Consider the following 23898-nt stretch of genomic DNA (forward strand, 5'->3'; position numbering starts at 1 on the left):
TATTTGCATACAACCTCAATTTTTCTTAGATTATGATTAATATATTGTTGTTTACACTTAGCCTTCTGCAATAATAATTATTTCACTCTAAGTGAAGTGTGCTGTTCATATTTAACTACATATCTACTATTTATTATGGCTAAGACTCCGTGATATGACTGAATCATTACCATGACCTTAAAGACAATTTTCTGATATATAGCACCATGAAAGAAACACAGTAAGCAATTATGCTTCACAGATTTATTTCTTGCAAGATTGCAGGGAGGTCATTTGATTCATAACCACAGCAGCTTGCACTTAAGCTTGGGAGAATACAAACTTGCAGTAAGCACAGATGTCCAAGCAAGCAAGCACGCACGCACGCACGCACGCGCACACACACACACACACAGAGTGATATTTCTGTGAATACCCTACATCCACTGCTGCGGGTTACATTCATTATTAATAGGCTTCAATTAGTTTGTAATCTGCTTCTTCCTTTTACAGCAAAGATTCAGGCTGCTTAGCTGTCAAATACAGACTCTGAAAACATTGAAGAATAAATAAAATTAAGCATAAAACATTTAAAACATTGTGATGTATCAGAATGTGAATATCATGTCTGCCAAAGGTTCACAAAAAACAAAGTGATGTTTTGTTTTTGTTCTTATTCTAAACCAAGAGCAATTTTCCAGCTAGAACCAGCACCACATTGCTCTGATCCATCAGGATGACTTGCTTCCCAGCTTATCAGTTCCTTTCATCAATGCTGGTATGTTTTTCAAACAAGTTGCCATCACAAAAATAACAATGTCAGACTCAAAGCAAGTTTTTTTGCACACCCGAGTTACCTACATGCTTTTTTCCTACTCCATTTATGAACTTCGTTCTGATTCAAAGATGGTTGGCTTGAGGCTGAAAATCTGTGTAGACCTACTTTTTTCTACATTTAAAGCTGAATAGGAATCACTAGTGAAACTGATAAAGAAAGAAACCTAAAGAGAATTGATACTAGCACTGGTATGGGAAAAAAAAAAAAAGTCCTGTTTAAGGTAGCCTTAAATTAAAATGTATATTAATTATCTTAGTTTATTAGCCAGTAGGTTAGCCAAACATCCAAATTTCGCTTTTGTGGATAGTTGAATCAAACTATATTTATGTGCATGCTTCATGTCAAGGGGTTTGTCTTTCAGCATTGATGTTATCTCTTATCACAGGAAACTAAAGCTGAGCTGCTGTTCAAACAGCACATCCACCGACAAAAGGCGCAAACAGAATTAAGCATTAATGTGACGTAGGCCACACTGGGACATGAATTATGGTTAATAACATTCACATAAAATAACAAACTAACCATTTTGAGACTTTTTTTTTTTTTGATAAAACATGTTAGCCTAACAGCAGGTTACAAATAAACATATTAGCCAACTTAGTGGTTTCTTTGGATGATTCGCTTTGATGCAACTGTCTTCTGATTGGATGCCACTCGCAACAAAACATCACAATCTAAGGAATGTGTGGCTTTTGTGTTCATGGCCTGAGCCGTGATGGACATTTAACGTTGTACAAATGTTGTTGTCACTTATGAGGACTAAAAATTCAGATTTCATAAAACAGAATCTTCAGCAGGCCATATTTACAGTCTCTTCTATAGCAAATTATTTTCTGGAAAAATGTCTCATAAATTCCAGCAAGTGTTTAAGACATTAACAAGTAGGCTGTAATAGGCAAGGTGACAGTGTGAAAGGTGAAGATTTAACTAGCACCTTGTTCAGTTGTTTTTGTTTTGTTTTTTAAACTACATCATTTATTCTGGTGCCAGTATGCATAAGCAAAAACAATAGGTAGCAATGAATTTAATTTCTTCTTCATAAGCTTGGTTTGTTGACTAATGAGAAGGAAAATCGGCTCCAGTTAAAATTTCAAGGCAATTCTTGGACGATTTAGATTCTACACTCATTTTTAATCATCTTCTGGCTCAATTTAGCTGTGTCATTAAAGAAAGATAAATCCAAATTTTCAGAAGTGTCCTACTGAAGTGCCAAAACTGACATCTTTTCCTCCCACATAGTCACAAGGGGGGAAAGACAGAGGGAGAGAGAGAAGAAAAAAAAAAAAAAGAAAAAAAAAGATGGCACCCAATCACAAAATGTCAAAGCAGCAGAGTTTAATAAAGAACCACTCTGCAGGCCTGACTTCTGCCTGTCAAAGTGGAGAGAGCAGGGAGGCAATATATTAAAAAAAAAAAAAAAAAGTGCAGAAAAATCAAAATGTCAAGGTTTCCCCCAAAACAAGAGGACATTAAAAATGCTTTCTAGGCCTTCTGCTTCCAGGTGCCCACATCGCTGAGTCAAAGTCTGATTGGTGCAAAGACTAAAGGGGAAAAAAAAAAAAAAAAAGAAAAAAAAATCCCTACCTGCCAAGCATGCTATAGGAAGAAAAAGGAAAAAAAAAGAAAAAAAAGAAGCCCTTGTTTGACAGACAGGCGTGTATAGGAAGAAGAACAGAAAAGAGAAAGGCAGAGGAGGGTTGTCAGAGGATAATTTAGCCTCAGACTTTCAAGCAGCAAATCAACACAGTCTATCACATGAAAGACATAAAGAAGCAAAGAAAGAACAAATGAAAGAGACAAAGAAAAGTGGAGATTGTGTTTAGTCCCACGAGCATCCTTGGCAGTGCCACATTTCTCCTTTATGGTTTATTAATTCATGGTCAGTTGATCTACCAAAAAATAAAAAAAATAAAAAAATGACCTCAGCTCTCTGGCTCCCTTGTTGATTATGATGCTTTCATCTTCTAATAAGTATTAAATAATGTTCACATGTGCAGTGATTATTATGAAACATAATAAGCAGCAAGCAGCGTGAGGTCTAAAAAAAGAAGTGCTGCTCTGAATATAAAACATGGACATAGGCTCTTTCTGAAGACTGAGCACATTCACTCTAATGGCCAGCAGGAGGCGACTCCTTGGCCACATCCCTAGGTGCACAGGTATTTTGGCAAACCTAGCCTTTTCTATGCATTTTGGCTTTCGTCCACACATAAACAGCTTTTTGGATGACTCAAAACTGAGCTTCTGGAAAAACTCCTTCAAAAGTGAAGACTTTAGAAAAAAAACAAACATGTTTTTGCATTTACATGCAGACAACATCAAAGGTGTTCTAGCAAAAGTCACTGGTGTTCATCTTTATCTTCAATTCACGTCAGACTGTGTGCCATATAATTGTTTGTTGCACTACATTTCTTCAAGGTTAGGCTTATATTGCCACCTGTTGCTTTGGAGATGTTTTTTAGATGAACTTTGGGGGGGGAATGACCTTTCTTGTGATCTGTGACCTTAGCAGAAGCATTTGGGCTGGGTTTATGATCTTTATCAATGGTTTCATATCACAGTCTATTTAATAAGATATGACTTTCATTTTGGACTGAAGCTTTACCTACATATGTGGTTGCAGTACTGTCACAATGCCACAGCTACAATGGCTTCATGGTGTTATGCTTAAGCCCTGAATGTCTTTATCTTTAAATTAATGCTAGAAGTATTAATTATTGTTTAACCTGCAAAATTATTTCACAATTAATTGAATAATCAGCCAAAATTAGCGAGATGCTACCTGGTCTCATGGGTGGAAGCCACAACGCAAGCTCAGAGAAACAACACCTATACAGGGAGTGCAGAATTATTAGGCAACTTAAAAAAAACAAAATATATACCCATTTCAATTATTTATTTTTACCAGTGAAACCAATATAACATCTCCACATTCACAAATATACATTTCTGACATTCAAAAACAAATCAGCGACCAATATAGCCACCTTTCTTTGCAAGGACACTCAAAAGCCTGCCATCCATGGATTCTGTCAGTGTTTTGATCTGTTCACCATCAACATTGCGTGCAGCAGCAACCACAGCCTCCCAGACACTGTTCAGAGAGGTGGACTGTTTTCCCTCCTTGTAAATCTCACATTTGATGATGGACCACAGGTTCTCAATGGGGTTCAGATCAGGTGAACAAGGAGGCCATGTCATTAGTTTTTCTTCTTTTATACCCTTTCTTGCCAGCCACGCTGTGGAGTACTTGGACGCGTGTGATGGAGCATTGTCCTGCATGAAAATCATGTTTTTCTTGAAGGATGCAGACTTCTTCCTGTACCACTGCTTGAAGAAGGTGTCTTCCAGAAACTGGCAGTAGGACTGGGAGTTGAGCTTGACTCCATCTTCAACCCGAAAAGGCCCACAAGCTCATCTTTGATGATACCAGCTCAAACCAGTACTCCACCTCCACCTTGCTGGCGTCTGAGTCGGACTGGAGCTCTCTGCCCTTTACCAATCCAGCCACGGGCCCATCCATCTGGCCCATCAAGACTCACTCTCATTTCATCAGTCCATAAAACCTTAGAAAAACCAGTCTTGAGATATTTCTTGGCCCAGTCTTGACGTTTCAGCTTGTGTGTCTTGTTCAGTGGTGGTCGTCTTTCAGCCTTTCTTACCTTGGCCATGTCTCTGAGTATTGCACACCTTGTGCTTTTGGGCACTCCAGTGATGTTGCAGCTCTGAAATATGGCCAAACTGGTGGCAAGTGGCATCTTGGCAGCTGCACGCTTGAGTTTTCTTAGTTCATGGGCAGTTATTTGGCGCCTTGGTTTTTCCACACGCTTCTTGCGACCCCGTTGACTATTTTGAATGAAACGCTTGATTGTTCGATGATCACGCTTCAGAAGCTTTGCAATTTTGAGACTGCTGCATCCCTCTGCAAGATATCTCACTACTTTTGACTTTTCTGAGCCTGTCAAGTCCTTCTTTTGACCCATTTTGCCAAAGGAAAGGAAGTTGCCTAATAATTATGCATACCTGATATAGGGTGTTGATGTCATTAGACCACACCCCTTCTCATTACAGAGATGCACATCACCTAATATGCTTCATTGGTAGTAGGCTTTCGAGCCTATACAGCTTGGAGTAAAACATGCATGACGAGGATGATGTGGACAAAATACTCATTTGCCTAATAATTCTGCACTCCCTGTATATCATGCGTAAGCCTCAGAGAACCATAGTGCCTCTTTAGTATAAGAATCGATGTTAGTCACAATCATTAACCCTTTAAGACCTACCATAGAACCAAGTTCGCCAGAGCTTATAATATATTTTTACATGCTGTGGAGCCATTTTTGGGAGCATTTCAAGTTGCTATACATCAATACAACCATTATAGCCCAAACTTTAATAATATGTCTGCATTAGGTGCATAGTAATTACATAAATTGCAAAAAAGTGCAATAAACTACAAAAAAATTGAAAATCGTTTTTGTTTTTTTAACATATATTTCTAGTTAGAGAAATTTAAGAGGCTTATCCCTCAAAACTGTAAATACAAAAAAGTTACACAAACTAGTTTCCCACCACAGGAAATTTATTTTGAGTGTCTTCATAGTTTTATTTTTGAAATACACCAATTTTTATATACTGCAGGAAAAACGAAAATAAATATTATAGTGCAAATTTGCAAAATAACAGCATATGCATCAAAATAAACTATTTCCAGCAGTGCAATATGAGTCTTAAGCATCCCAGAAACGACACAGAAAGTCATAAAGTCAAACATAACTTTTTAAAACACATAACAAGTAAAACACAAGCTCATAAGGCCCCGATCGTAAAAAACTACATTTCCGCAAAATGACGTCACTTCCGGTTTCGGGCAGGTCATGCGGTCATGTGATAGTTCGCGCTGATGGACGTAGGAAGTGTTACAAACAGCTGATGGATCGGCGAAGCGTGTTTCTGGAATATCATGTTTTTGTTGCTGCAAGTGATTTTTATGCAGTTTTTGCAAAGCTATATGTGGAAGGAAACTGACCTAGGACAAGCTGATGGCATAAGATGTAAGTACAACTCCTCCAGTTTCATATGCAAAAAAAATTATTGCGCTAGCTTACTTGGTTGCAGAGCTACCGGGATTTAAAAATAGTTACGCAAAACAGAGCGTGCCCGCTCCGATCGGCTGTAAAGGGTTAAAAACGGCAGTACCCAGCAAGGAGTTCCCCATCATGAGAAGTTGTAATCCTGGTATTTATGAGCAAGGATAAAAGTGGCAGCTGCAAGGAGAAAATGTACCGCCGAGCTGATTTACTGTCCAGAAGAGCAGTCTTCATTATTGATTCTTCTGTGCTTTCAGATCCTGCAGTCAGCCAAAGATTTCCTGTTCTTACCCTTTCAGTCTGTACAGCCTCCATCTCTCTGCCTAAAGCAGAGAAAAACTTTTTTTGGGCTGTATTTTAATGTGTTAGGAGGAGAGCTGACCAGCAAGTCAGTCCGGCACTAAACACTGTCACCAATAATTCAGCTTTTGCAGTCAGGACCATATATTTGGACGATGGCAATAGTTCCAGATTTTGACCTCTTTACACCACCGTGAAAATTGGATAAAAATTGAGCAACTAAGATGTGACTGAAGAAAAGTCATAACCCTGAAAAGTAAACTGAAAACTGATAAGTGTTACAGCCAGATGTGGCCTGCTCTCTATTCATTTAGAGGAAATTAAGGAGATAAAAATCGCATCTGGAACCTTTAAGTAGGGCTGCTCGATTATGGCAAAAATGATAATCACGATTATTTTCACTGAAATTGAGATCACGATTATTTGACGATATTTATTTAACCCTTTAAGACCTACTATAGAACCAAGTCCACCAGAGCTTATATTATTTTTTTTTTTTTTTTTTTACATGCTGTAGTGCCATTTGTGGGAGCATTTCAAGTTGCTATACATCAATACAACTGTTATAGCCCATATTTTAATAATATGTATGCATTAAGTCCATAGTAATTACATAAATTGCAAAAAAGTGCAATAAACTACAAAAAAAATTGAAAATCGCTTTTGATTTGTTTACATATATTTCTACTTGGAGAAATTTAAGAGGTTTATCCCTCAAAACTTTAAATACAATAAAGTTGCAAAAAATAGTTTACAACAACAGGAAATTTATTTTGAGTGTCTTCATAGTTTTATTTTGGAGATACAGCAATTTTTATATACTGCAGGAAAAACAAAAAACAATCCTATGATGCAAATTTGCAAAGAAAACAGCATGTGCATCATTTCACTGTGGGAAGTGTTACGAACAGCTGATAGGAACGGCAAAACGTGTTTCTGGAATATTATGTTTTTGTTCCTGCAAGCGCTTTTTATGCAATTTTTGCAAAGCTATATGTGGAACGAAACCGTGACCGAGGACAAGCTGATGGCATCAGATGTAAGTACAACTCCTCCGGTTTCATATGCAAAACAAATTATTGCGCTAGCTTACACGGTTCAGGTTCTACAGGGATTTAACAATAGTTACGCAAAACGGAGCATGCAGCTCTGACCGGCTTTAAAGGGTTAACAATGACTTTAAAAAAATAATATAAAATAGTGTGCAACACCACTGAAGTTTTTTTTTTTTTTAAACTCTTTTCAACCAACGGCAGTCACTCTCCAAATAACTTCTGCTTAGCTTTCCGAGCTTCCCTCGGGTCCTCTTAATCAGCGGTCTCCAACCTTTTTTGCGCCACGGACCGGTTTATGCCCGACAATATTTTCACGGACCGGCCTTTAAGGTGTCGCGGATAAATGAGGGAGGGGCTAATAATCGGCTCAGTCATTTTTAATGATCGTTGAAAGCCCAGATCGTAATCGTGATTAAAATTCGATTAATTGAGCAGCCCTACCTTTAAGTGTTGAATCTGTATCAGATCGCTGTTCATCTCAATAGAGAAGACTCACAGGTTCCACACTTAAGAAAATAAACCTTGCAGCAGTTTGTGCAGTTACTTAAATTTTTCTGGTGAGGACAATATTGTAAAAAAAAAAATATATATATTTTTTTTTAAATAGCATTGTTCAGATATTATGAGATTCTTTGTATGTATGGTAGTCCATGTTTGGCATCCCATGCCTTTGAAATCCTCCTCTCTCATCCTGTTTATCCAGCTGTAAATTATACAGACTGACTGGCTGAACCGAGTGAGACCCTTGAGATCAAATCGTTAACCTGAATGTGTCACAGCATCTTTATCCTCAAACCAAAATACAACTCGAAAAACTACAGAGAGTTTAACTATACACAGGTTTGTGACTGGTCGCTGGCACCAGTTTTCATTATTAACCAATTTACTGTTTTCTCTTTCATTTGTAAAGGCAATTTACCAGTTATTAAACTAACTGCATCAGTTAACAGTCTAACAACTGTGTTGATAATTGTAAAAATATGGCATTGTAGGGAGCGCTGTTTTGAATTTAATCAAGTGAGCTCAGTCAGTCACAAGAGAGAGAGGAAAAAAAATTTAAAAAAAAAAAAAAAAAGAGAAAATGTTACGTTTCAAGGATGTTTTGAACCAAAAAGCAGATGTCTACATTCACTTGGGTCCCTGACAGCTGCTAAACAGTCACAATACAACAGCTGGAACAAATTTTAAAGTATAGCACATCCAACTCATGTCTTAATGGAAGACACATTAAACATTTGTTAATATGTCACCAAAGTAAAAACCAGCCTTCAGTTACTGATAATATTTCTCTGTGATAAAGCTATGAATACAGTAGGGGTGGGCGTTATAAACGGTATATGGTAGAAACGATATAAATTTGGCCAACGGTAGAGATTTTGACTATACCACTCTACCAGAAGCCTTGGATGAACCGGGATGTTCGTCTCCTCCTGAAAGCCCGCAAGACCTCCTTTAGGTCAGGAGATGCACACGCCTACAGTACAGCTAGGGCTAAGCTAAAGAGGGGTATCAAAAAAGCCAAACGCTATTACGAAAAGAAGGTAGAAGAAGACTTCTCCAACTCCAACTCCCGACGCATGTGCCAAGGACTCCAGACCATTACAGACTACAGGACCACCAAACCCTCCCCCGCATCCTCTGATGTCTCCTTCCTCAACGAGCTCAACAACTTTTATGCTTGTTTTGAGCGAGGGAATTCCAACAACTACAACCAAAGCAGACGTGACGCTGGACCACCACCCACTGACTCTCTCCCCCACTGATGTAGGAGTGGTGCTGAGCAGGATCAATGTCCACAAGGCTGTAGGTCCTGACGGCATCCCTGGGCGTGTTCTCAGAGCGTGTTCTGGGGAGCTTGCAGGAGTGCTGACAGACATATTCAACCTGTCCTTGGCCCACGCTGTGGTACCGGCCTGCTTCAAATCCACCTCCATCGTCCCGATACCCAAAAATTCCAACCCATCAAGCCTCAATGACTACCGCCCAGTAGCACTCACCCCCATCATCACTAAGTGCTTAGAGTAGCTGGTCCTAGCACACTTCAAATCCTGTCTCCCCCCACCCTGGACCCCCACCAATTCGCATACCGCCAGAACAGGAGCACAGAGGATGCAGTCTCCATCGCACTGCACTCTGTCCCCTCACACCTGGACAATAACAACACCTACGCCAGAATGCTGTTTACAGAGTTCATTTCAGCATTCAATACAATCCTCCCCTCACAACTCATCAGGAAACTGACAGACCTAGGCATCAGTTCCCTCATGTGTAACCGGCCCCAACATGTCCGGCTGGATAACCACTGCTCATCTACAATCACAATGAACACCGGTGTACCACAAGGCTGTGTGATGAGCCCTTTCCTCTACTCCCTATTTACCCATGACTGCAGACCTGCCGATGGTTCCAACATCATCATTAAGTTTGTAGATGACACCACGGTGATTGGCTTCATCAGTGACAACGATGAGGCCGCCTACAGGGAGGAGGTGGATCATCTGGCTGAGTGGTGCGACACAAACAACCTGCTGCTCAACACTGAGAAGACCAAGGAGCTCATCGTGGACTACAGGAGGAATGCTGACCCACATCCACCCATCCACATTAAGGGGACGGCTGTGGAGCGTGTGAGCAGCTTCAAGTTCCTGGGTGTCCACATCTCCGAGGATCTCATCTGGATGACCAACTGCTCCAAGCTGGTCAAGAAGGCTCACCAGCGCCTCTTCTTCCTGAGGAAGAACCACCTGTCCACAGACATCCTGGTGAACTTCTATTGTTGCACCATCGAGAGCATCCTGACCAACTGTATAACAGTCTGGTACGGGAACTGCTCTGCCTCGGACCGGAAGGCGTTGCAGAGGGTCGTGAAAACTGCCCAGCGCATCGCCGGGCAGGGATAGCTCAGTAGGTAGAGTGGTGGCCCCATGATCGGAAGGTCGGGGGTTCGACTCCACTGAACGGCTACCCTGAGGTACCCCTGAGCAAGGTACCGTCCCTACACACTGCTCCCAGGGCGCTGCACTGGTGGCTGCCCACTGCTTCACTGGGTGAATGGGTTAAATGCAGAGGAACTATTTCCCTATGGGGACTAACACATACACTTTACACTTCCTGCCATAAAGGAAATCTACAGGAAGCGGTGTCTGAAAAGGGCTGGGAAAATCATCAGAGACCCCAGTCACCCATCACATGGACTCTTCACCCTCCTGCCCTCTGGGAGGCGCTACAGGAGCCTCCGGACTAAGACCACCAGGTACCGGAACAGCTTCTTCCCCACAGCTGTCAGACTCCTCAACTCTGCCTCCTGATATCTGACCCACGTTAACACATGGACTGAACATACACACACCCACAATGGACAACTGTACCCTCAAACACACAATAATAACATGGACTGAACCACCACTCACAACCACCAGCACTTTATATAGCCTCTGTAGAAATTATCCACATATCTCACTTATCTTAACTGTCATTGTAATAGAGCTGGGCGATATGAGATTTTTTCATATCACGATATGTTTTTTTCATTTCAGGCGATAACGATATCTATCACGATATAAGCCAAATAACTATATTTGTAAGATTTAAATGTGCCGTTGCTCACAAGTAAAATGTGAAATAATCAGCAGCTTGTTTTTAAATATTTATTTCCCATAATAAGTTCAACAGGGTAGATGTACTTAAGGAACATGAGACTTTTTCAGATAAATAAAGGCAAATATTGCAAACTACACAAAAGACAGCCGCTAAAGCGTTTAAGTTTCAAAATAGAACAAATGAAACAGACTAAATTGTCAATTCCACTTAGAAATAAAGTATTAATTCTAAAAATAAATCTTAGTTTGTTTTACAGAAGAACAGACAAAACTGACTAACTTTTGTCAATATCAAATAAACTGAGAACTAAAAGGAAATTCTCAATCTCTCCTTGTTGTATAGCTGAGCTTTTCAAACAGTTTTAACAGTTACTTTAGTCTGACAAAAGCCGAATGACGAATTAGCGCTTCCAGTCAGAGACTGAGGCTACGTCCACACGTACACGGGTATTTTTGAAAACTGAGATTTTCCGTTTTCGTTTTAAAAAATAATCCCGTCCACACATAAAGGCAGAAATGAAGGAAAACGCTGCTATGAACATGCCAAAGCAGCAGGTGGCGCTAGATTCCTAACCGTGCAGAAATGTTGGCCAATCAGAAGTCTAGAAGCCTCGGTGGGAAAAAGTAAACAAAGCTGGGGCATAGAAGCAGAACCGAGTCGTATGTGTGGAGGGACTAACTGTGTGTATATGTAAGCATTTAAACACTGCAGAGAGTACAATTAACAGAAACAGTATTGTAGAAATTCATTTCACCGAAACAATAACGTGGCGCACAGTGTGACGCATGCACCAGTTTATTGTATTTCCAGACTTGCTTTCGGCACAATTTACAGTGCACGCTACTCTGTTTTTTGTCAGACTTGAAATAGCCGAAATACCTTCACACTACGGAACTTCTATGGCTCTTCCGTTCGACAATCTCTCCGGCATTGGAACCATCATCTGTTTTCTCTTCGGTCACGCTCGGTTGATTTTTCTAGTCGGCACACTCATTTCCTCCATTACGCGCTGGCTCCATTACCCGCTGCCTGCTTCCCAAACAAACACACGTGCGGCTTGGCACTTGTGCTGTACATAACAAGTCACGCGACGTGACGCTGCGGCTGTGATTGGTTCGGCTCTGCGCTACTGAATTTGGATCGGCTGACCTTTTTTTTTTTTTTTTTTTTTTTTTTTTTTTTTTTTTTTTAAGAGAACAAGAGCGGCGAGGTCTATCGCGATAGCTTAATTTCTCTATCGAGTAAAAGTTATATCGCGATACATATCGTTATCGTTCTATCGCCCAGCTCTACATTGTAACATACCTATAACAGACCCATTTCTGTAATATATCTATATACCTATATCGTTGCTAATATATATTTTGTAATATATCTATATCATGGCTAAAGCACTTCTGGATGGATGCAAACTGCATTTCGTTGTCTTGTACTTGTGACGTGTGCAATGACAATAAAGTTGAATTCTATTCTATCCTACCGCAATAGCGCATGTTGATGGTGTCATCAAGCTGCACCTGTTTTGGTCGAAAGCATTACAGCGGCTGCAAACAACATCTGCAAATTATGCCGGACGACAGTAATAGCAAAGAGATGAAGCACTTTTGGAATATGGGGAAAGCCAAAAACTGCCCTTTCTCCACTTCCGTACCATTGATTCATTAAAGCTGAATTCTCTCGCAGCTGCTCTATTCCCATGTTGCAATATTATTAATGACAAACCTCGTATTGTGGATGGATTATCTCAGTTGTTCTCCTGACTGAAGTTTGGTCAGTTTATAGCATCCTGCCATGCGATTACATTTGCTACCAGAAACCCTCACGTTAACCTTTAGCGAGTGGAAAAAAGTTAGCGTTCATCCTCCAGTTGCACTGTGCTAATGTTATACTAACGTAGCTGTTTTGCTAGCGATCACGTAGCACATCATTATATACCAGCTAGTCCAACTTCAATAACCCTACAAAAGTCACTTCATTAATGTCGGAAGTGATAGCAGAGCTGTACTTTAATTTTTTTCAGAAATCTCTCAGTCAGAACATGGCATATCATGTTTAGATGGAAACTAGCGAGCTAACTTCCTGTTAACTTCTAACTCTGTTAAATTTAATAACTTCTTTTGTCATGCATCCGTGGATATTAAACTTAATTGTTACACCTGGTAAAGCAGCAACACTGATCATTTTATTAAAGATGAAAGAATTTAGACAGTTTTTAACTCTCAGTGATGCTTCAGTGTTCGTTTGACTTTGGGACTTGAAGCGGACGGAGCTTTGGACCCAGATTACTCCACAAGGCTCCTGACTACGGCAGCCGTAATGCTCCGGAAATCCATCAAACGGTGCGGCTTTCAGATTTCTGCGCGCCGTGTACTACAGTAAGCGCAACCAGAATTCATACATAAGGCACTGTCGACTTTGAGAAAATGGGGAAAAAGTAAATAAAAAAATTTTTTTTAAAAAGTGTTATACAAAAGAAAAGACTATCGCGATATATATCGTTACTGCACATGCTTCAAATTATACCGTGATATGGATTTTAGGCCATATCGCCCAGCCCTAGAATACAGTCATTAAAACACCCAAGCAGAAAGATTAATCGCGTGTACGGCTTTAACAAACTATTAATTCAATTTCTGAATATGTTGATTTGTGTTTAATATGTGAACATTTTCAGTCTGTTTCAAACCACAGATCGGTGTTTAAACTCACCAGCATTTAAAATAATGGTCATGCTAACCAATATTAGCACTACTAAAACATCAAGCTAAAGAGCTAATGATTTTAAAAAAGGGGAAACTTAAATATTAGCAATATTAGCATAAGCGGGTTCCTATTCAGTAAAATACACTTGATTTACTTAATTATCAATTATATTTCTCAACACACAGCAATTTGGTGTTTTTGAGACACTGAAAACACAGAACTGTTTATACCAAGGTTAAGTAAAGCTAAACTAAAAACTAAAACTAGATGTGACAACACAAGTCACAAGTTTAGTAAACTAAAATAAGAGATTTTAAATGAAAAATAGACGTCATCACTGAAAAAAAGTGAAACTGAAATGATTTTGTGAACTTGAAAAACTAAATTAAAAATCAGTCAATGAAAAACAAAATTTAAAATAATTTATGAAGCTTTAAGCAGACAACCATTGGATAGGTTTAATGGGAGACAAGCATTTGTTTGTGTGTGCGCATGTGTGTGAGTGTTACCTCTTGACAACTTTCTTGCCACATTTGCCATTTTGCTTTGCCTTAATCCTCGAAACTTTGAGCCATCACCGATTCATGGATCCAGATAGAACATTTTTTCAGGCTGGCTGATCATTTCGATGATCATTTTGGTGGCATCTTCTTCAGTGGTTTTCTACACATTTTGTGCCCAAGCCACACCAAAAGGAAAGCCAAATGGCTTTTAGGCGTACTTTTTCAAATCTGCGCTTCACTGGTATCGAAATCGCCTGCATCAGCCTTATCAGACACTTTCACATAAAGCTGCCTCAACATTCTTTTAGGGTTTTACTCAGTAGGGATGTTTGGGTTCCTAGTGCCTCTTCAGTTTGCTTCCTACCATGATACCATCAGCTCCTCTCAGCAGATGATACACTTGGGCTGAGAGCTTTTCACTTCCAATAGACCAGTAGCTTCACAATGTTTTTTACTGACTGTTTGATTTTCCACTCATACATTTTCTATCCTCATGACCATCTCTCAGGGTCTTGATGTGTTACACTTTAATATTTTCGCCTCTTGAGTCACTGCACAAAAGAACATGGGTTCCTTATGACAAGGTTTTTTTTCTTTAACAGCTTGCAGGCTATTAACAAACGAGTGCCTGCAAAATACAGTACAGTAAATAAAAAGTTCCTTCATAACATTTTGTGCAATAATGTATGACAAAATCCCACGGTACACCTGGACTCGCGTCAAGGCAGACTAGTGTGCCATAACACTCCATTTGGGAACTGTTGTTGTACAACAATTTAAATGCCTTTTGAGTCAGTAATTAAAAGATAAAAATGTATACAGTGAAGGCAGGTTCGGCATCCCAAGGATATTTAACAGTAATCACTTTCAGCCCTGTGCTATCTGCACCTCAAGCCTTGCAGCCCTTTGGTGTGAGTCATTTAGTCTCTGATATGCAGCAGATGACTTATGCAAAGGAAGGTCCAGAGAACGAACTGGAATTCTAAAGTAAAAATAAAACTGAAGTGCTTCTGCGCATCATAAGCACATAAATTTGTGATAAATCACAGAGATACACTTAATTATCCATGACAGGTCTGGTGTGCCAGTCAGCTCTTTAACGCTGTAAAATAAACGTGGGATCTTTGGATCCAGCCAGCAATTGAGCTTCAACTCAACTCGATTATTTCTGCCAGGAAACATTTGTATAACTAAAAGTTAATTCTCCTGACAGACCATACTCTCAGGAAAGCCAACACGCAGACACCATGCTCGACCTGAAGAGGAGTGTTTCTGCAGCAAGGCCCTTGCTATCAAGTGGAAATCTTATCTATGCATTAATCATCTTAGGAAGGCTGAATCCTGCTGTTTCTGGTCGATACACTGCAGGTGGGTGGCAGGAGGAAGAAGAGGAGGAGAGGGAGGGAGTGACAGAGAGCCAGAAGAAAAGGGCAGAGTGGTTAGGGAGACTGTCTTGGAGGCAAAAGGTCACTGTGAATCATCACAGCAAAACACCTAACGTGAGCGCCCCTATTCTTCCCGGATAAACCTCAAAGGTACCAACTGCATTTTCAGACTTTAGAACGGAAGCTGCCAATACAACTCGGGAAATGGCATGAAACTTCCATAAGCCTGTATATCTTGAAATCGGTCTAATCCAACTGTGATTCCATATGATTGTTACCTCAGACCAGCAACACAGAAATTATGGAGGACCAGAGAAAACTGTTAGCCCTCAAGTTTTTTCAAAAGCAGGACAAACTGTAAGCTTCCACAGAAAACCCATCCAAGCACAAAGAACACTACAGATAGAAAGAAAGATCCAATATTTAAGTGCCTTAAACCAGCACTGCTTTTAACTGACACCAGGTGGCAATGCCTGTGGTTGGAAAGCGATTTCTGGTGCTATTAAAGCCTACAGGGAAACTGCTTTGACCTCACTGACTCTCTTGACTGCTGGTTGGCACTGTGCTGCCTCTTCAAATCTTAAATCTTAAAGTAGAGTTAGGAGTGAGAGATCCAGATCATGGAACCTGCAGATCTCTGCGATACCGCATCTTTGGTAAAACTGAAGATTTTGAGCGCCTGGGAACGAGAATAGTTTGATGTTGCATGAACCATAAAACAGCATTTATAGCCCAGCCTAGTTTGCAATGCACATTTCAGATGAGACTTTAAAATAAAGAGAAGTTAATGAAGGAGAGTACAAAACACAAACATGAAAAACCTGATTATTTATGACTTAACCCACTTTAAAAGCATTTCTGCTTCAGATTCAGTTGGGATGCTTTGTGAGTTTGCCCAGGTAAGAGAAACCATTTGTCCAAATTAGGATTTATTGACACCTTAAAAATTCCCACTGGACACTCCTCATGTTACTGACCCAGAAACTGTGATTAACAGGTGAGCAACCAGGTCACTGACAAGATGAATTTAAAGGTTTCTGCACACAAATCTACAGACCTCTATGCTTCAGATGCATTACTATACTTAGAAAAATAACACTATGCGTGTGTCCACAGAGAGTGTCAAATGGATTCGGGCTGGTTGATATGTTTAAGTTTTCCAGTCAGCTGCTGCGATCCCAATATCCAGAGATTACGACCATTTTTCAAAGACGACAACCACGGAAAAAACTTTATGGTACAAAAACATCTAATGTCACCAGTTTAGGATTATTATACACAGACCTAACCAAAGCACTCAGAAGGATGCCTTACAACCTCGAAATAATCAAGTGGCAACAGCACAGGCTTTTAAATGGGGAGGAAGTACAACCACACAGTTTTCTAAAATTGTTCTCAAACAAGAACTTTTCAGAAACGCTCACATTTTCTATTAAATGTTACCTGCTATTTATTTAGCAGGCTGAATTCTGAAAAGATCAGGCCATTAAATACAATAGGAAAAAAAAAAAATAACCAAGCCTGCTGCTAGCAGCAGATAGCTTCACCGAAAAGTGTTCAACCCTAGCACCGAGTCTCATGGTGACAAAATTTCATGTCATGTGAGCTTCTTTAAGACAATGAAATGTGATGAGATTCTCTCTCTTACCTTTATTGTGACCTCATGTCTAAAGTCTGAATTGTTCATTTAAATCTTTATAACTGGATGATCGTCATAGATGCTGCTTGTGATCAAGAGGTTACGCCACAACTCGATAATGGAGCATGAAATAACAAGATGCCTCTAAACGCATGCAAGTTTGCTTTTACAACTCAGATGATCAATCTTTATATTTAACTCCGCTTCTGTCACAGACGAATTGCTGCACAAACGTGAAGTGTAACGCACGGGCTGTCATGTCATCTTCCCATGAACTGTAAAAGAGCCCCGTTTTACTCATATCCAGTAAATGGAATTTAACCATGTCCCATCTCAGAGCCTCCCTTTGTAGAAGTATATTTCATGCACCCACATGTCACACTGTGGCATTTCTGTGACTCACAGCTGATCTGGGGTCACATTTAGGGATTAATATTCAGTGAAATTCTACACGTAATTTACATTGCACATTTTACCCCTCAGCTGAATTACTGAAATCTAAGAAGGATTTTTAGCTAACAGACATACACAGGCATTGCTTGGCTTTGTTGAAGATTAAAAATTCACTGACCAGTTTTTCTGTATCAGTAGTTCACATCACAGCAGACCTGACAGCACAAGCAAAGAGCAACTTTTCCCTTCGCCTCATTCGTCTTTATTAATTTGTCTTTTTATGAAATTTGACCAAATGAATAGCAACTCTAAGGAAGCCGAGGCCTTTAGTGTGCACACTAACACCAGCCCAGATAACAGGCCGGCAAGTCAGATGTTATTTGTAATTTCCATTATGAGCCTATCAGCAAGAAATCAGCTTGGATTCACTCTGCAGAAACAATAAAGCTGCCAGCAGCTCGGGGGATGCCGACCGCATTACCCATCCAATAAAGGCTGCTTCCGCTAATTACCTCTGCTCCTTCCATCTTTGTTTACAAACTGATTTATGAGTCAACAAAGACTCCAAGAAGAAAATACTCATTACTGTCACACCTCATCTGTGTGTGGACATGAAATATCATTTTCAAATTAGGTGAATTTACCTGGATTTAAAGCAAATGAAAAAATTGTAATTGTTTGCATAGGCCAGCAAGACTTCTATTCTCTTTACCTTATTTAAATTATGCACATTGACAATGAGTAGGAGAGTCATTTTCATATTTTTGTTTAATAAGAAGATCTCCATTTGAGCCCTGGGAAGAGAAATGAATCTTTTGGGGTTGCATCAGGAAGGCGGAGGGTATAAAAGTCTGCATAATCAAAAATGCGGAGCCACCCACTGTGGGGACCCCTTGTGAATAGAGTACCCACTGAAAGTGGCTTCTAAATTATAGTAAAACTGAATATTAATTACCTCACCGGGACGTTTAACGCAGTTTGTCTGCGCTTGATTATGATGATATTGTTTCTATGCATGCTTCCATATCGACATTGAAACCTCGAGTCTGTTTCACAATGCATTGCAATTCATCACAGGTGGTTCTTTTCATACTCACCATTGTATCTTTTATGAAGAAGTGGGATGATGCTCCCTAGCAAACTGAAGAGAGGGTGCTTGTCTGCTTACCAGAGGGGCCGATGGCGCGATATGGCAGCCTCGCTTCTGTCAGTCTGCCCCAGGGCAGCTGTGGCTACAACTGTAGCTGCCTCCACCAGTGCGTGAATGTGAGAGTGAATGAATAATGGAATTGTAAAGCGCTTTGGGTGCCTTGAAAAGCGCTATATAAATCCAATCCATTATTATTATTATTATTACCTCAACTCCTTGACTGAATTTAAATAAAGTACCTACAATGTCAGGTTTCAGGACATTTAAACATCATCTGTAGCTCGTGTTCACACTGAGCTTGGGAAAACTGGATTCAGATTCATTGCTGCCTATAAATGGAACAAGCTCCAAAGAACTATTAAGCTGCATTCTCTGTAGGGTTTTACGTTTGTCTATCTGCAACTGTTCTTGTACGAGTTGGTCTTCATTTGTGTGTATAATGCATTTGTCCCTTAACTGTGCAGCTCTTTGTGTCAGTTTTTGAATGTTGCATGTGTATGTTTGTATGCAGTCCTCTCTTGAAAAAGAGATCTCAATCTTAGTTAGCTTACCTGTTAGGATTTAATAATAAAAGGCTAACCTTTATGTTTAAATTCCATTATGGAAAAAGAGAAATTTTACACAGAAGATAAAAGGTAAATGGACTGGTACTTATACATCACCTTGCTACTCTTGATCCCTTTGAGGCACTTTCTTACTACATGCATGATTACAGTGCAGCAGGCCAAAGGTAGGAGTACACTTTAGTTGAGGTCGCCAGTCGATCACACGCTGATATAATTCCCATAAAAATTTCTGATACCGATTCCTGCTGAGACTGTTGTTCTTCAGCTACAAGGGTACAATTAGATTTAAAGAAACACATTTCTAAATAATATTTCAGGGAGACAGAGGAGATGCAAACACATAACCTTCCAGTTAATAATGGCTGTTCCATGTTGATTCTAACAGGTAAATAATGCCAGGTTATCTTATACTTTCTGATTTTAGCTCATATTAATTTAAGGCCACCCTTACCTCTGAGTGCCCCTGGCAAACAGAAGGTTTGAACAGCAGGTGGGTGAGGTTTCTGTGCTTACAGCCAAAAGTGACATCATACAGAGCCAAGAATAATTCATTAAAATAAACTTTCGGAAACAGTCTTCTATGCAGGCTACACCAAACTGTGGTTCGCTTTCTGGTGGCTTCAGCAGGCCACTGCTTTGTGGGAAAAAGAAAACAAACCCCACACATGAAAAGGTTCAAAGCAAACTGTTGCTGTAAAGTTGGAGCCGCACCGTTGTGCAAGACATCGCTTTATCTTTCGCATTTACCGGAAGCACAGCTTCAAACCTGAGGTTTAACGCAGCATTTCTGAATTTCACTCTCACACACCTGCCTGTCAGGTGAAGCAGCTATCACGTCACTTATTTGCACGTGCGTGAACACCCACGCAGACTCCAACTACGATCACAGTGCACGCGGACTCCAAAGAGGAAAATGCACGAGAGTCGTTTGCGTAAATGGCGTAGAGGTGCAGCGGGCTGATAACAGACTGTTGGTCTGGAGGCTGCAGACACTTTGCTCCTCAGCAGATCCTCCAGCAGCCCTGCGCCGGGGCTATGACTCATACCGCCTGCCTGCTACCGATGCTGGACACGACAAGTAACACGCACCGAACACCAACAAGCAAACACGCGTCTGCGCCAGGCACCAGCCGAGCCCGCAGGAAACATTCCGCTCTTTTCTTTTTGCCACTCACCTTTCTTTGACGTTACAGAAACAAACTCAGATCCTCCTCTCAGGTGTCTGCTTCTGCCTGGCCAGTTCGTCTCCTCCTCCTCCTCCGAGACGTCGCATCGCTCCCACAGTCCTGTTCGAGGGGTAAATCCGGGCAGAGATCAGCAGCCTGCCCGGAGCGCAGCGTGATGTCCCAGCGGGCTGTTTGTTGGAGCTACAGGCTGGGGACAGCTCGAGAGTACCTCTGAGAGTCCTGCGAGTCTGATGGATGTCGCACGGCTTCCTTTAGGGTGGAGAATAGACGATCGAGCTGCTTTCAGGGACTCTCTGTGACCTCGGATTTTTCATCTTTTTGGCTAAGACGTGCATCGATGTGCCCATACTGTGACTAAATATCAATAAGTTTTTGCGTTGATATTATTATGTGATATGTTCTATATAACAAGCACGTTATTGGTAGCGCACTCAATAATAAAAATACAACATATTGGTTTCATTATATGGAATGCCATTTATGCCAATTTAAAGACATAAATACACAATAAATATTAGGCAAATAATTCTGGAACTGTGCTATGAAAGTCCACTTTGATAATGCTGATATAAAAAGATACTTAAAGTGTACAAAAAATGCTTGTATGAATGGGTGTAAATAGGTGAACAAGGCAAAGAGCGCTCCAATAAAAGTAGAAAAGCACTACATAAAAACCAGTCCATTTACCGTACATTCAGTGCCTTCACACACACACACGCATACCTTCATACATGTCACTACCAAGCACTTATGTGCAGAATCTCTCTCTCTCTCTCTCACACACACACACACACACACACACACACACACACACACACACACACACACACACACACACCTTCATACACCAAGTGACTTTTTGCACAATACTCCGTCTTTTGCACATTTCTATTGTACTGTAGTGTAATTGTACATTGCACTTTATGTAGTTCTGCGTTGATTGTGTCTTATATGTCATATGTAGCACAATGGTCTTGGAGGAACGCTGTCTCGTTTCACTGTGTACTGTACCACTGCACATGGTTGGAATGACAATAAAACCACTTGACTTGACTTGTATTTATTCCAGGTTTTGGGGGCTTGTAAATGGAAAAAACTGCAGCTTCTTTAATTCCATTTGAAAATGAATCCAAAAGCAAGTAAATTCCCAAAGACTTCCATGTTAAAAGTTTTAACTTTACTGCATTAAAAAAACACCTGCGGAGGTTTAATATTTGTAAAACATCCCAGTGTGCTGTCAATACAAGTGAAGCTGAACTTGCTGCGAATAAATATCAACCTACTTTACAGAAACACAGGAAGGAGATGATACAGAGCCTGCAGATGTTTGATTAGTGAATCATAAAACATGTTTTTGGGGGTCATGTGACCTTTAATTAAACAAGAGAGGCCACCAAGACCACGCCCACCTTTAAAGGAATGCCATGATAACAATGCAAATCAATCAATGAAAGCAAAAACATAAAAAGCAAAATCAAAAGAACACATCAACATAAGGGACGTTTAAAGAAAACACATGCGTTCACACTGCTCAGTGCCCCACATGGGATTTCAATTGATTAAAAGGGATTAGCATATCTAATTTTACAAGCTTCTCCAGATTGTTCCACTTGTGTGAGGCACCGTAATAGGAAGCCAATTTGCTGCTCATAATGTGAACAGAAAAGCTTTTGAAACATATGTTTGGTTGTTGTTGTTTTTTTTTCTTTAATCTACCAGTTCTGCTGTTCCTCAGCTTTTCTGTTGTCCCTTGATGTTTGAAGCTCTTCTGCATAAAATCCACCATCTTTATCAGGAAATGTAGCAGATGCTGTCATCTGACAATAGAACCAGGTTTCATGATTACTATGCATTCTTCAATCCACTGCATTACATAAGGACCATAAAGGACCCTAATTCAATGAACCCCGTAAAACTACCCCCTGCTTCATACACCATAAAAAAAGATGGATTATTCAAGCTTCGAATGCATATATCACATTGCATTTATTGTTTGAGGTATCTGTGAGAAAGCGAGTTCTTACATTTCCAAACTCAAAGCACAGATTAAAGAATCATCATAACCGAAAATAAATAAAATTTTAAAAATAATTATATTTGACAGGAAACCTTTAGAAGTGTAAGTATTAAAATTCCTACAGGACTTGAAGGCACCTTGGTATGAGCGTGGTTGATACACATTCATCCCACCAGAAAATAGATGCGTTTGCAGGGTCCTAGCGCCTACAGATACTTTCTCATTCACTTTGGTATTAATGTTCAACAGGTGGAAACACATTTATTCTACTAATTTGTTTTTATTTTACATAACAAATAAAACAAAGACCATTCAGTAATTAGTGGCAATTCTTTTTAAGAAAATGTTTGATATGTTAACCCACTATGCCATTTAAATATGGGATTATATCAAAAGTTTTAATTTGATTTAGATCTCAACACAAATCAGCTACGAAGCCATATGTAAAACATGTCGGAGATGTGGTGTTAGGGAATCCTGACCAAACTGATGGAATTCCAGAAAGTACCGTCAGATTTTTATCCACCATGTGAGGGACCAAGCAGCCAAGGCATAGAGGACACATGTAACTCAAAGAAAGAGAAACATAATTAATATAACAAAACATTTTAGAAAAAACACACAATGCTACTATGTGCGTGCCTCATAATATCAGTGTTAGGTTTAGCCAAATGATTAATGAATTATATTAATGAAAAAAAAACTGCAAAACAAACTAATAAAGTGAACAAATGGACTGATTTACCCCTGTGTGGCTGATGCCATCACACACCATGAGATACCTCCTGGAAAGCATCTGATTAACAATATCAATTTCCAACATGGTAAGCATCCCAAACACAGTGTGAATGCAGTATAAGCATACCTGAATATTTTTTTTTACAAAAACAAACAGTATAGAAAAACAATACAATTTTAGAGTGTTTTAGTGCAACTGACAAAGTAAAATTTTTTAAGGAGAGGAGCTCAGGCTGCTTCCTTTCACAAATATCTAACACATTGAACTTTTTTACTGGGCTTGACTTTAGTTTTTCCTCAAATCTTAGTCTCAGCATCTACGTTGTCATGGATACCACATGTCTCTGTAAACGTGTGAGGTGCAACGTGAGCTAGGGAATAAAAATACAGAGACCTTTGGAGCGAGCTTTCAGTGACTGTGCTTGATATAGTGGTTTATGTGCATGTGCTCAAGTGAAAGAGTGTGTGTGTGTGTGTGTGTGTGTGTGTGTGTGTGTGTGTGTGTGTGTGTGTGTGTGTGATCATGCATGTGCTGACTGAGTTCATGATTAAACTTTTTACCACCGCAAATTGTTACCATGGAGATGTGATTCAGAATGTCACGTTTCTCCACTTAATTAGCTGGTAAATATGGACATACTTGGAACAGAGCCTGGTCTTCCATCAAAGTCAAAGAATAGGGAAAAAAAACAGTGAATAAAAGGAGAACTTGAATAGGTTCTTGGAACATCTGCTCATCTCCATTACCAGCA

At 39.9% G+C, this 23898-nt stretch overlaps 1 protein-coding gene across 1 annotated transcript in view; it reads right to left on the minus strand.

Moving 5' to 3' along the window:
* rab27b (RAB27B, member RAS oncogene family) overlaps positions 1-20637 on the minus strand; it is an 85518-nt gene extending 64881 nt beyond the window's left edge. The window contains exon 1 of the mRNA XM_085463123.1: positions 20380-20637. The gene's annotated coding sequence lies outside the window, so the exon portion shown is untranslated. The remainder of the gene's footprint in view (positions 1-20379) is intronic.
* Between the last annotated feature and the right edge of the window lie 3261 nt (positions 20638-23898).

The sequence above is a fragment of the Copadichromis virginalis genome, linkage group LG7 (assembly GCF_057382275.1).
Source record: "Copadichromis virginalis isolate Kocher_CV1m ecotype Utaka linkage group LG7, C_Virginalis_male_GT1.1, whole genome shotgun sequence".
In the NCBI taxonomy this organism is placed as follows: domain Eukaryota; kingdom Metazoa; phylum Chordata; class Actinopteri; order Cichliformes; family Cichlidae; genus Copadichromis; species Copadichromis virginalis.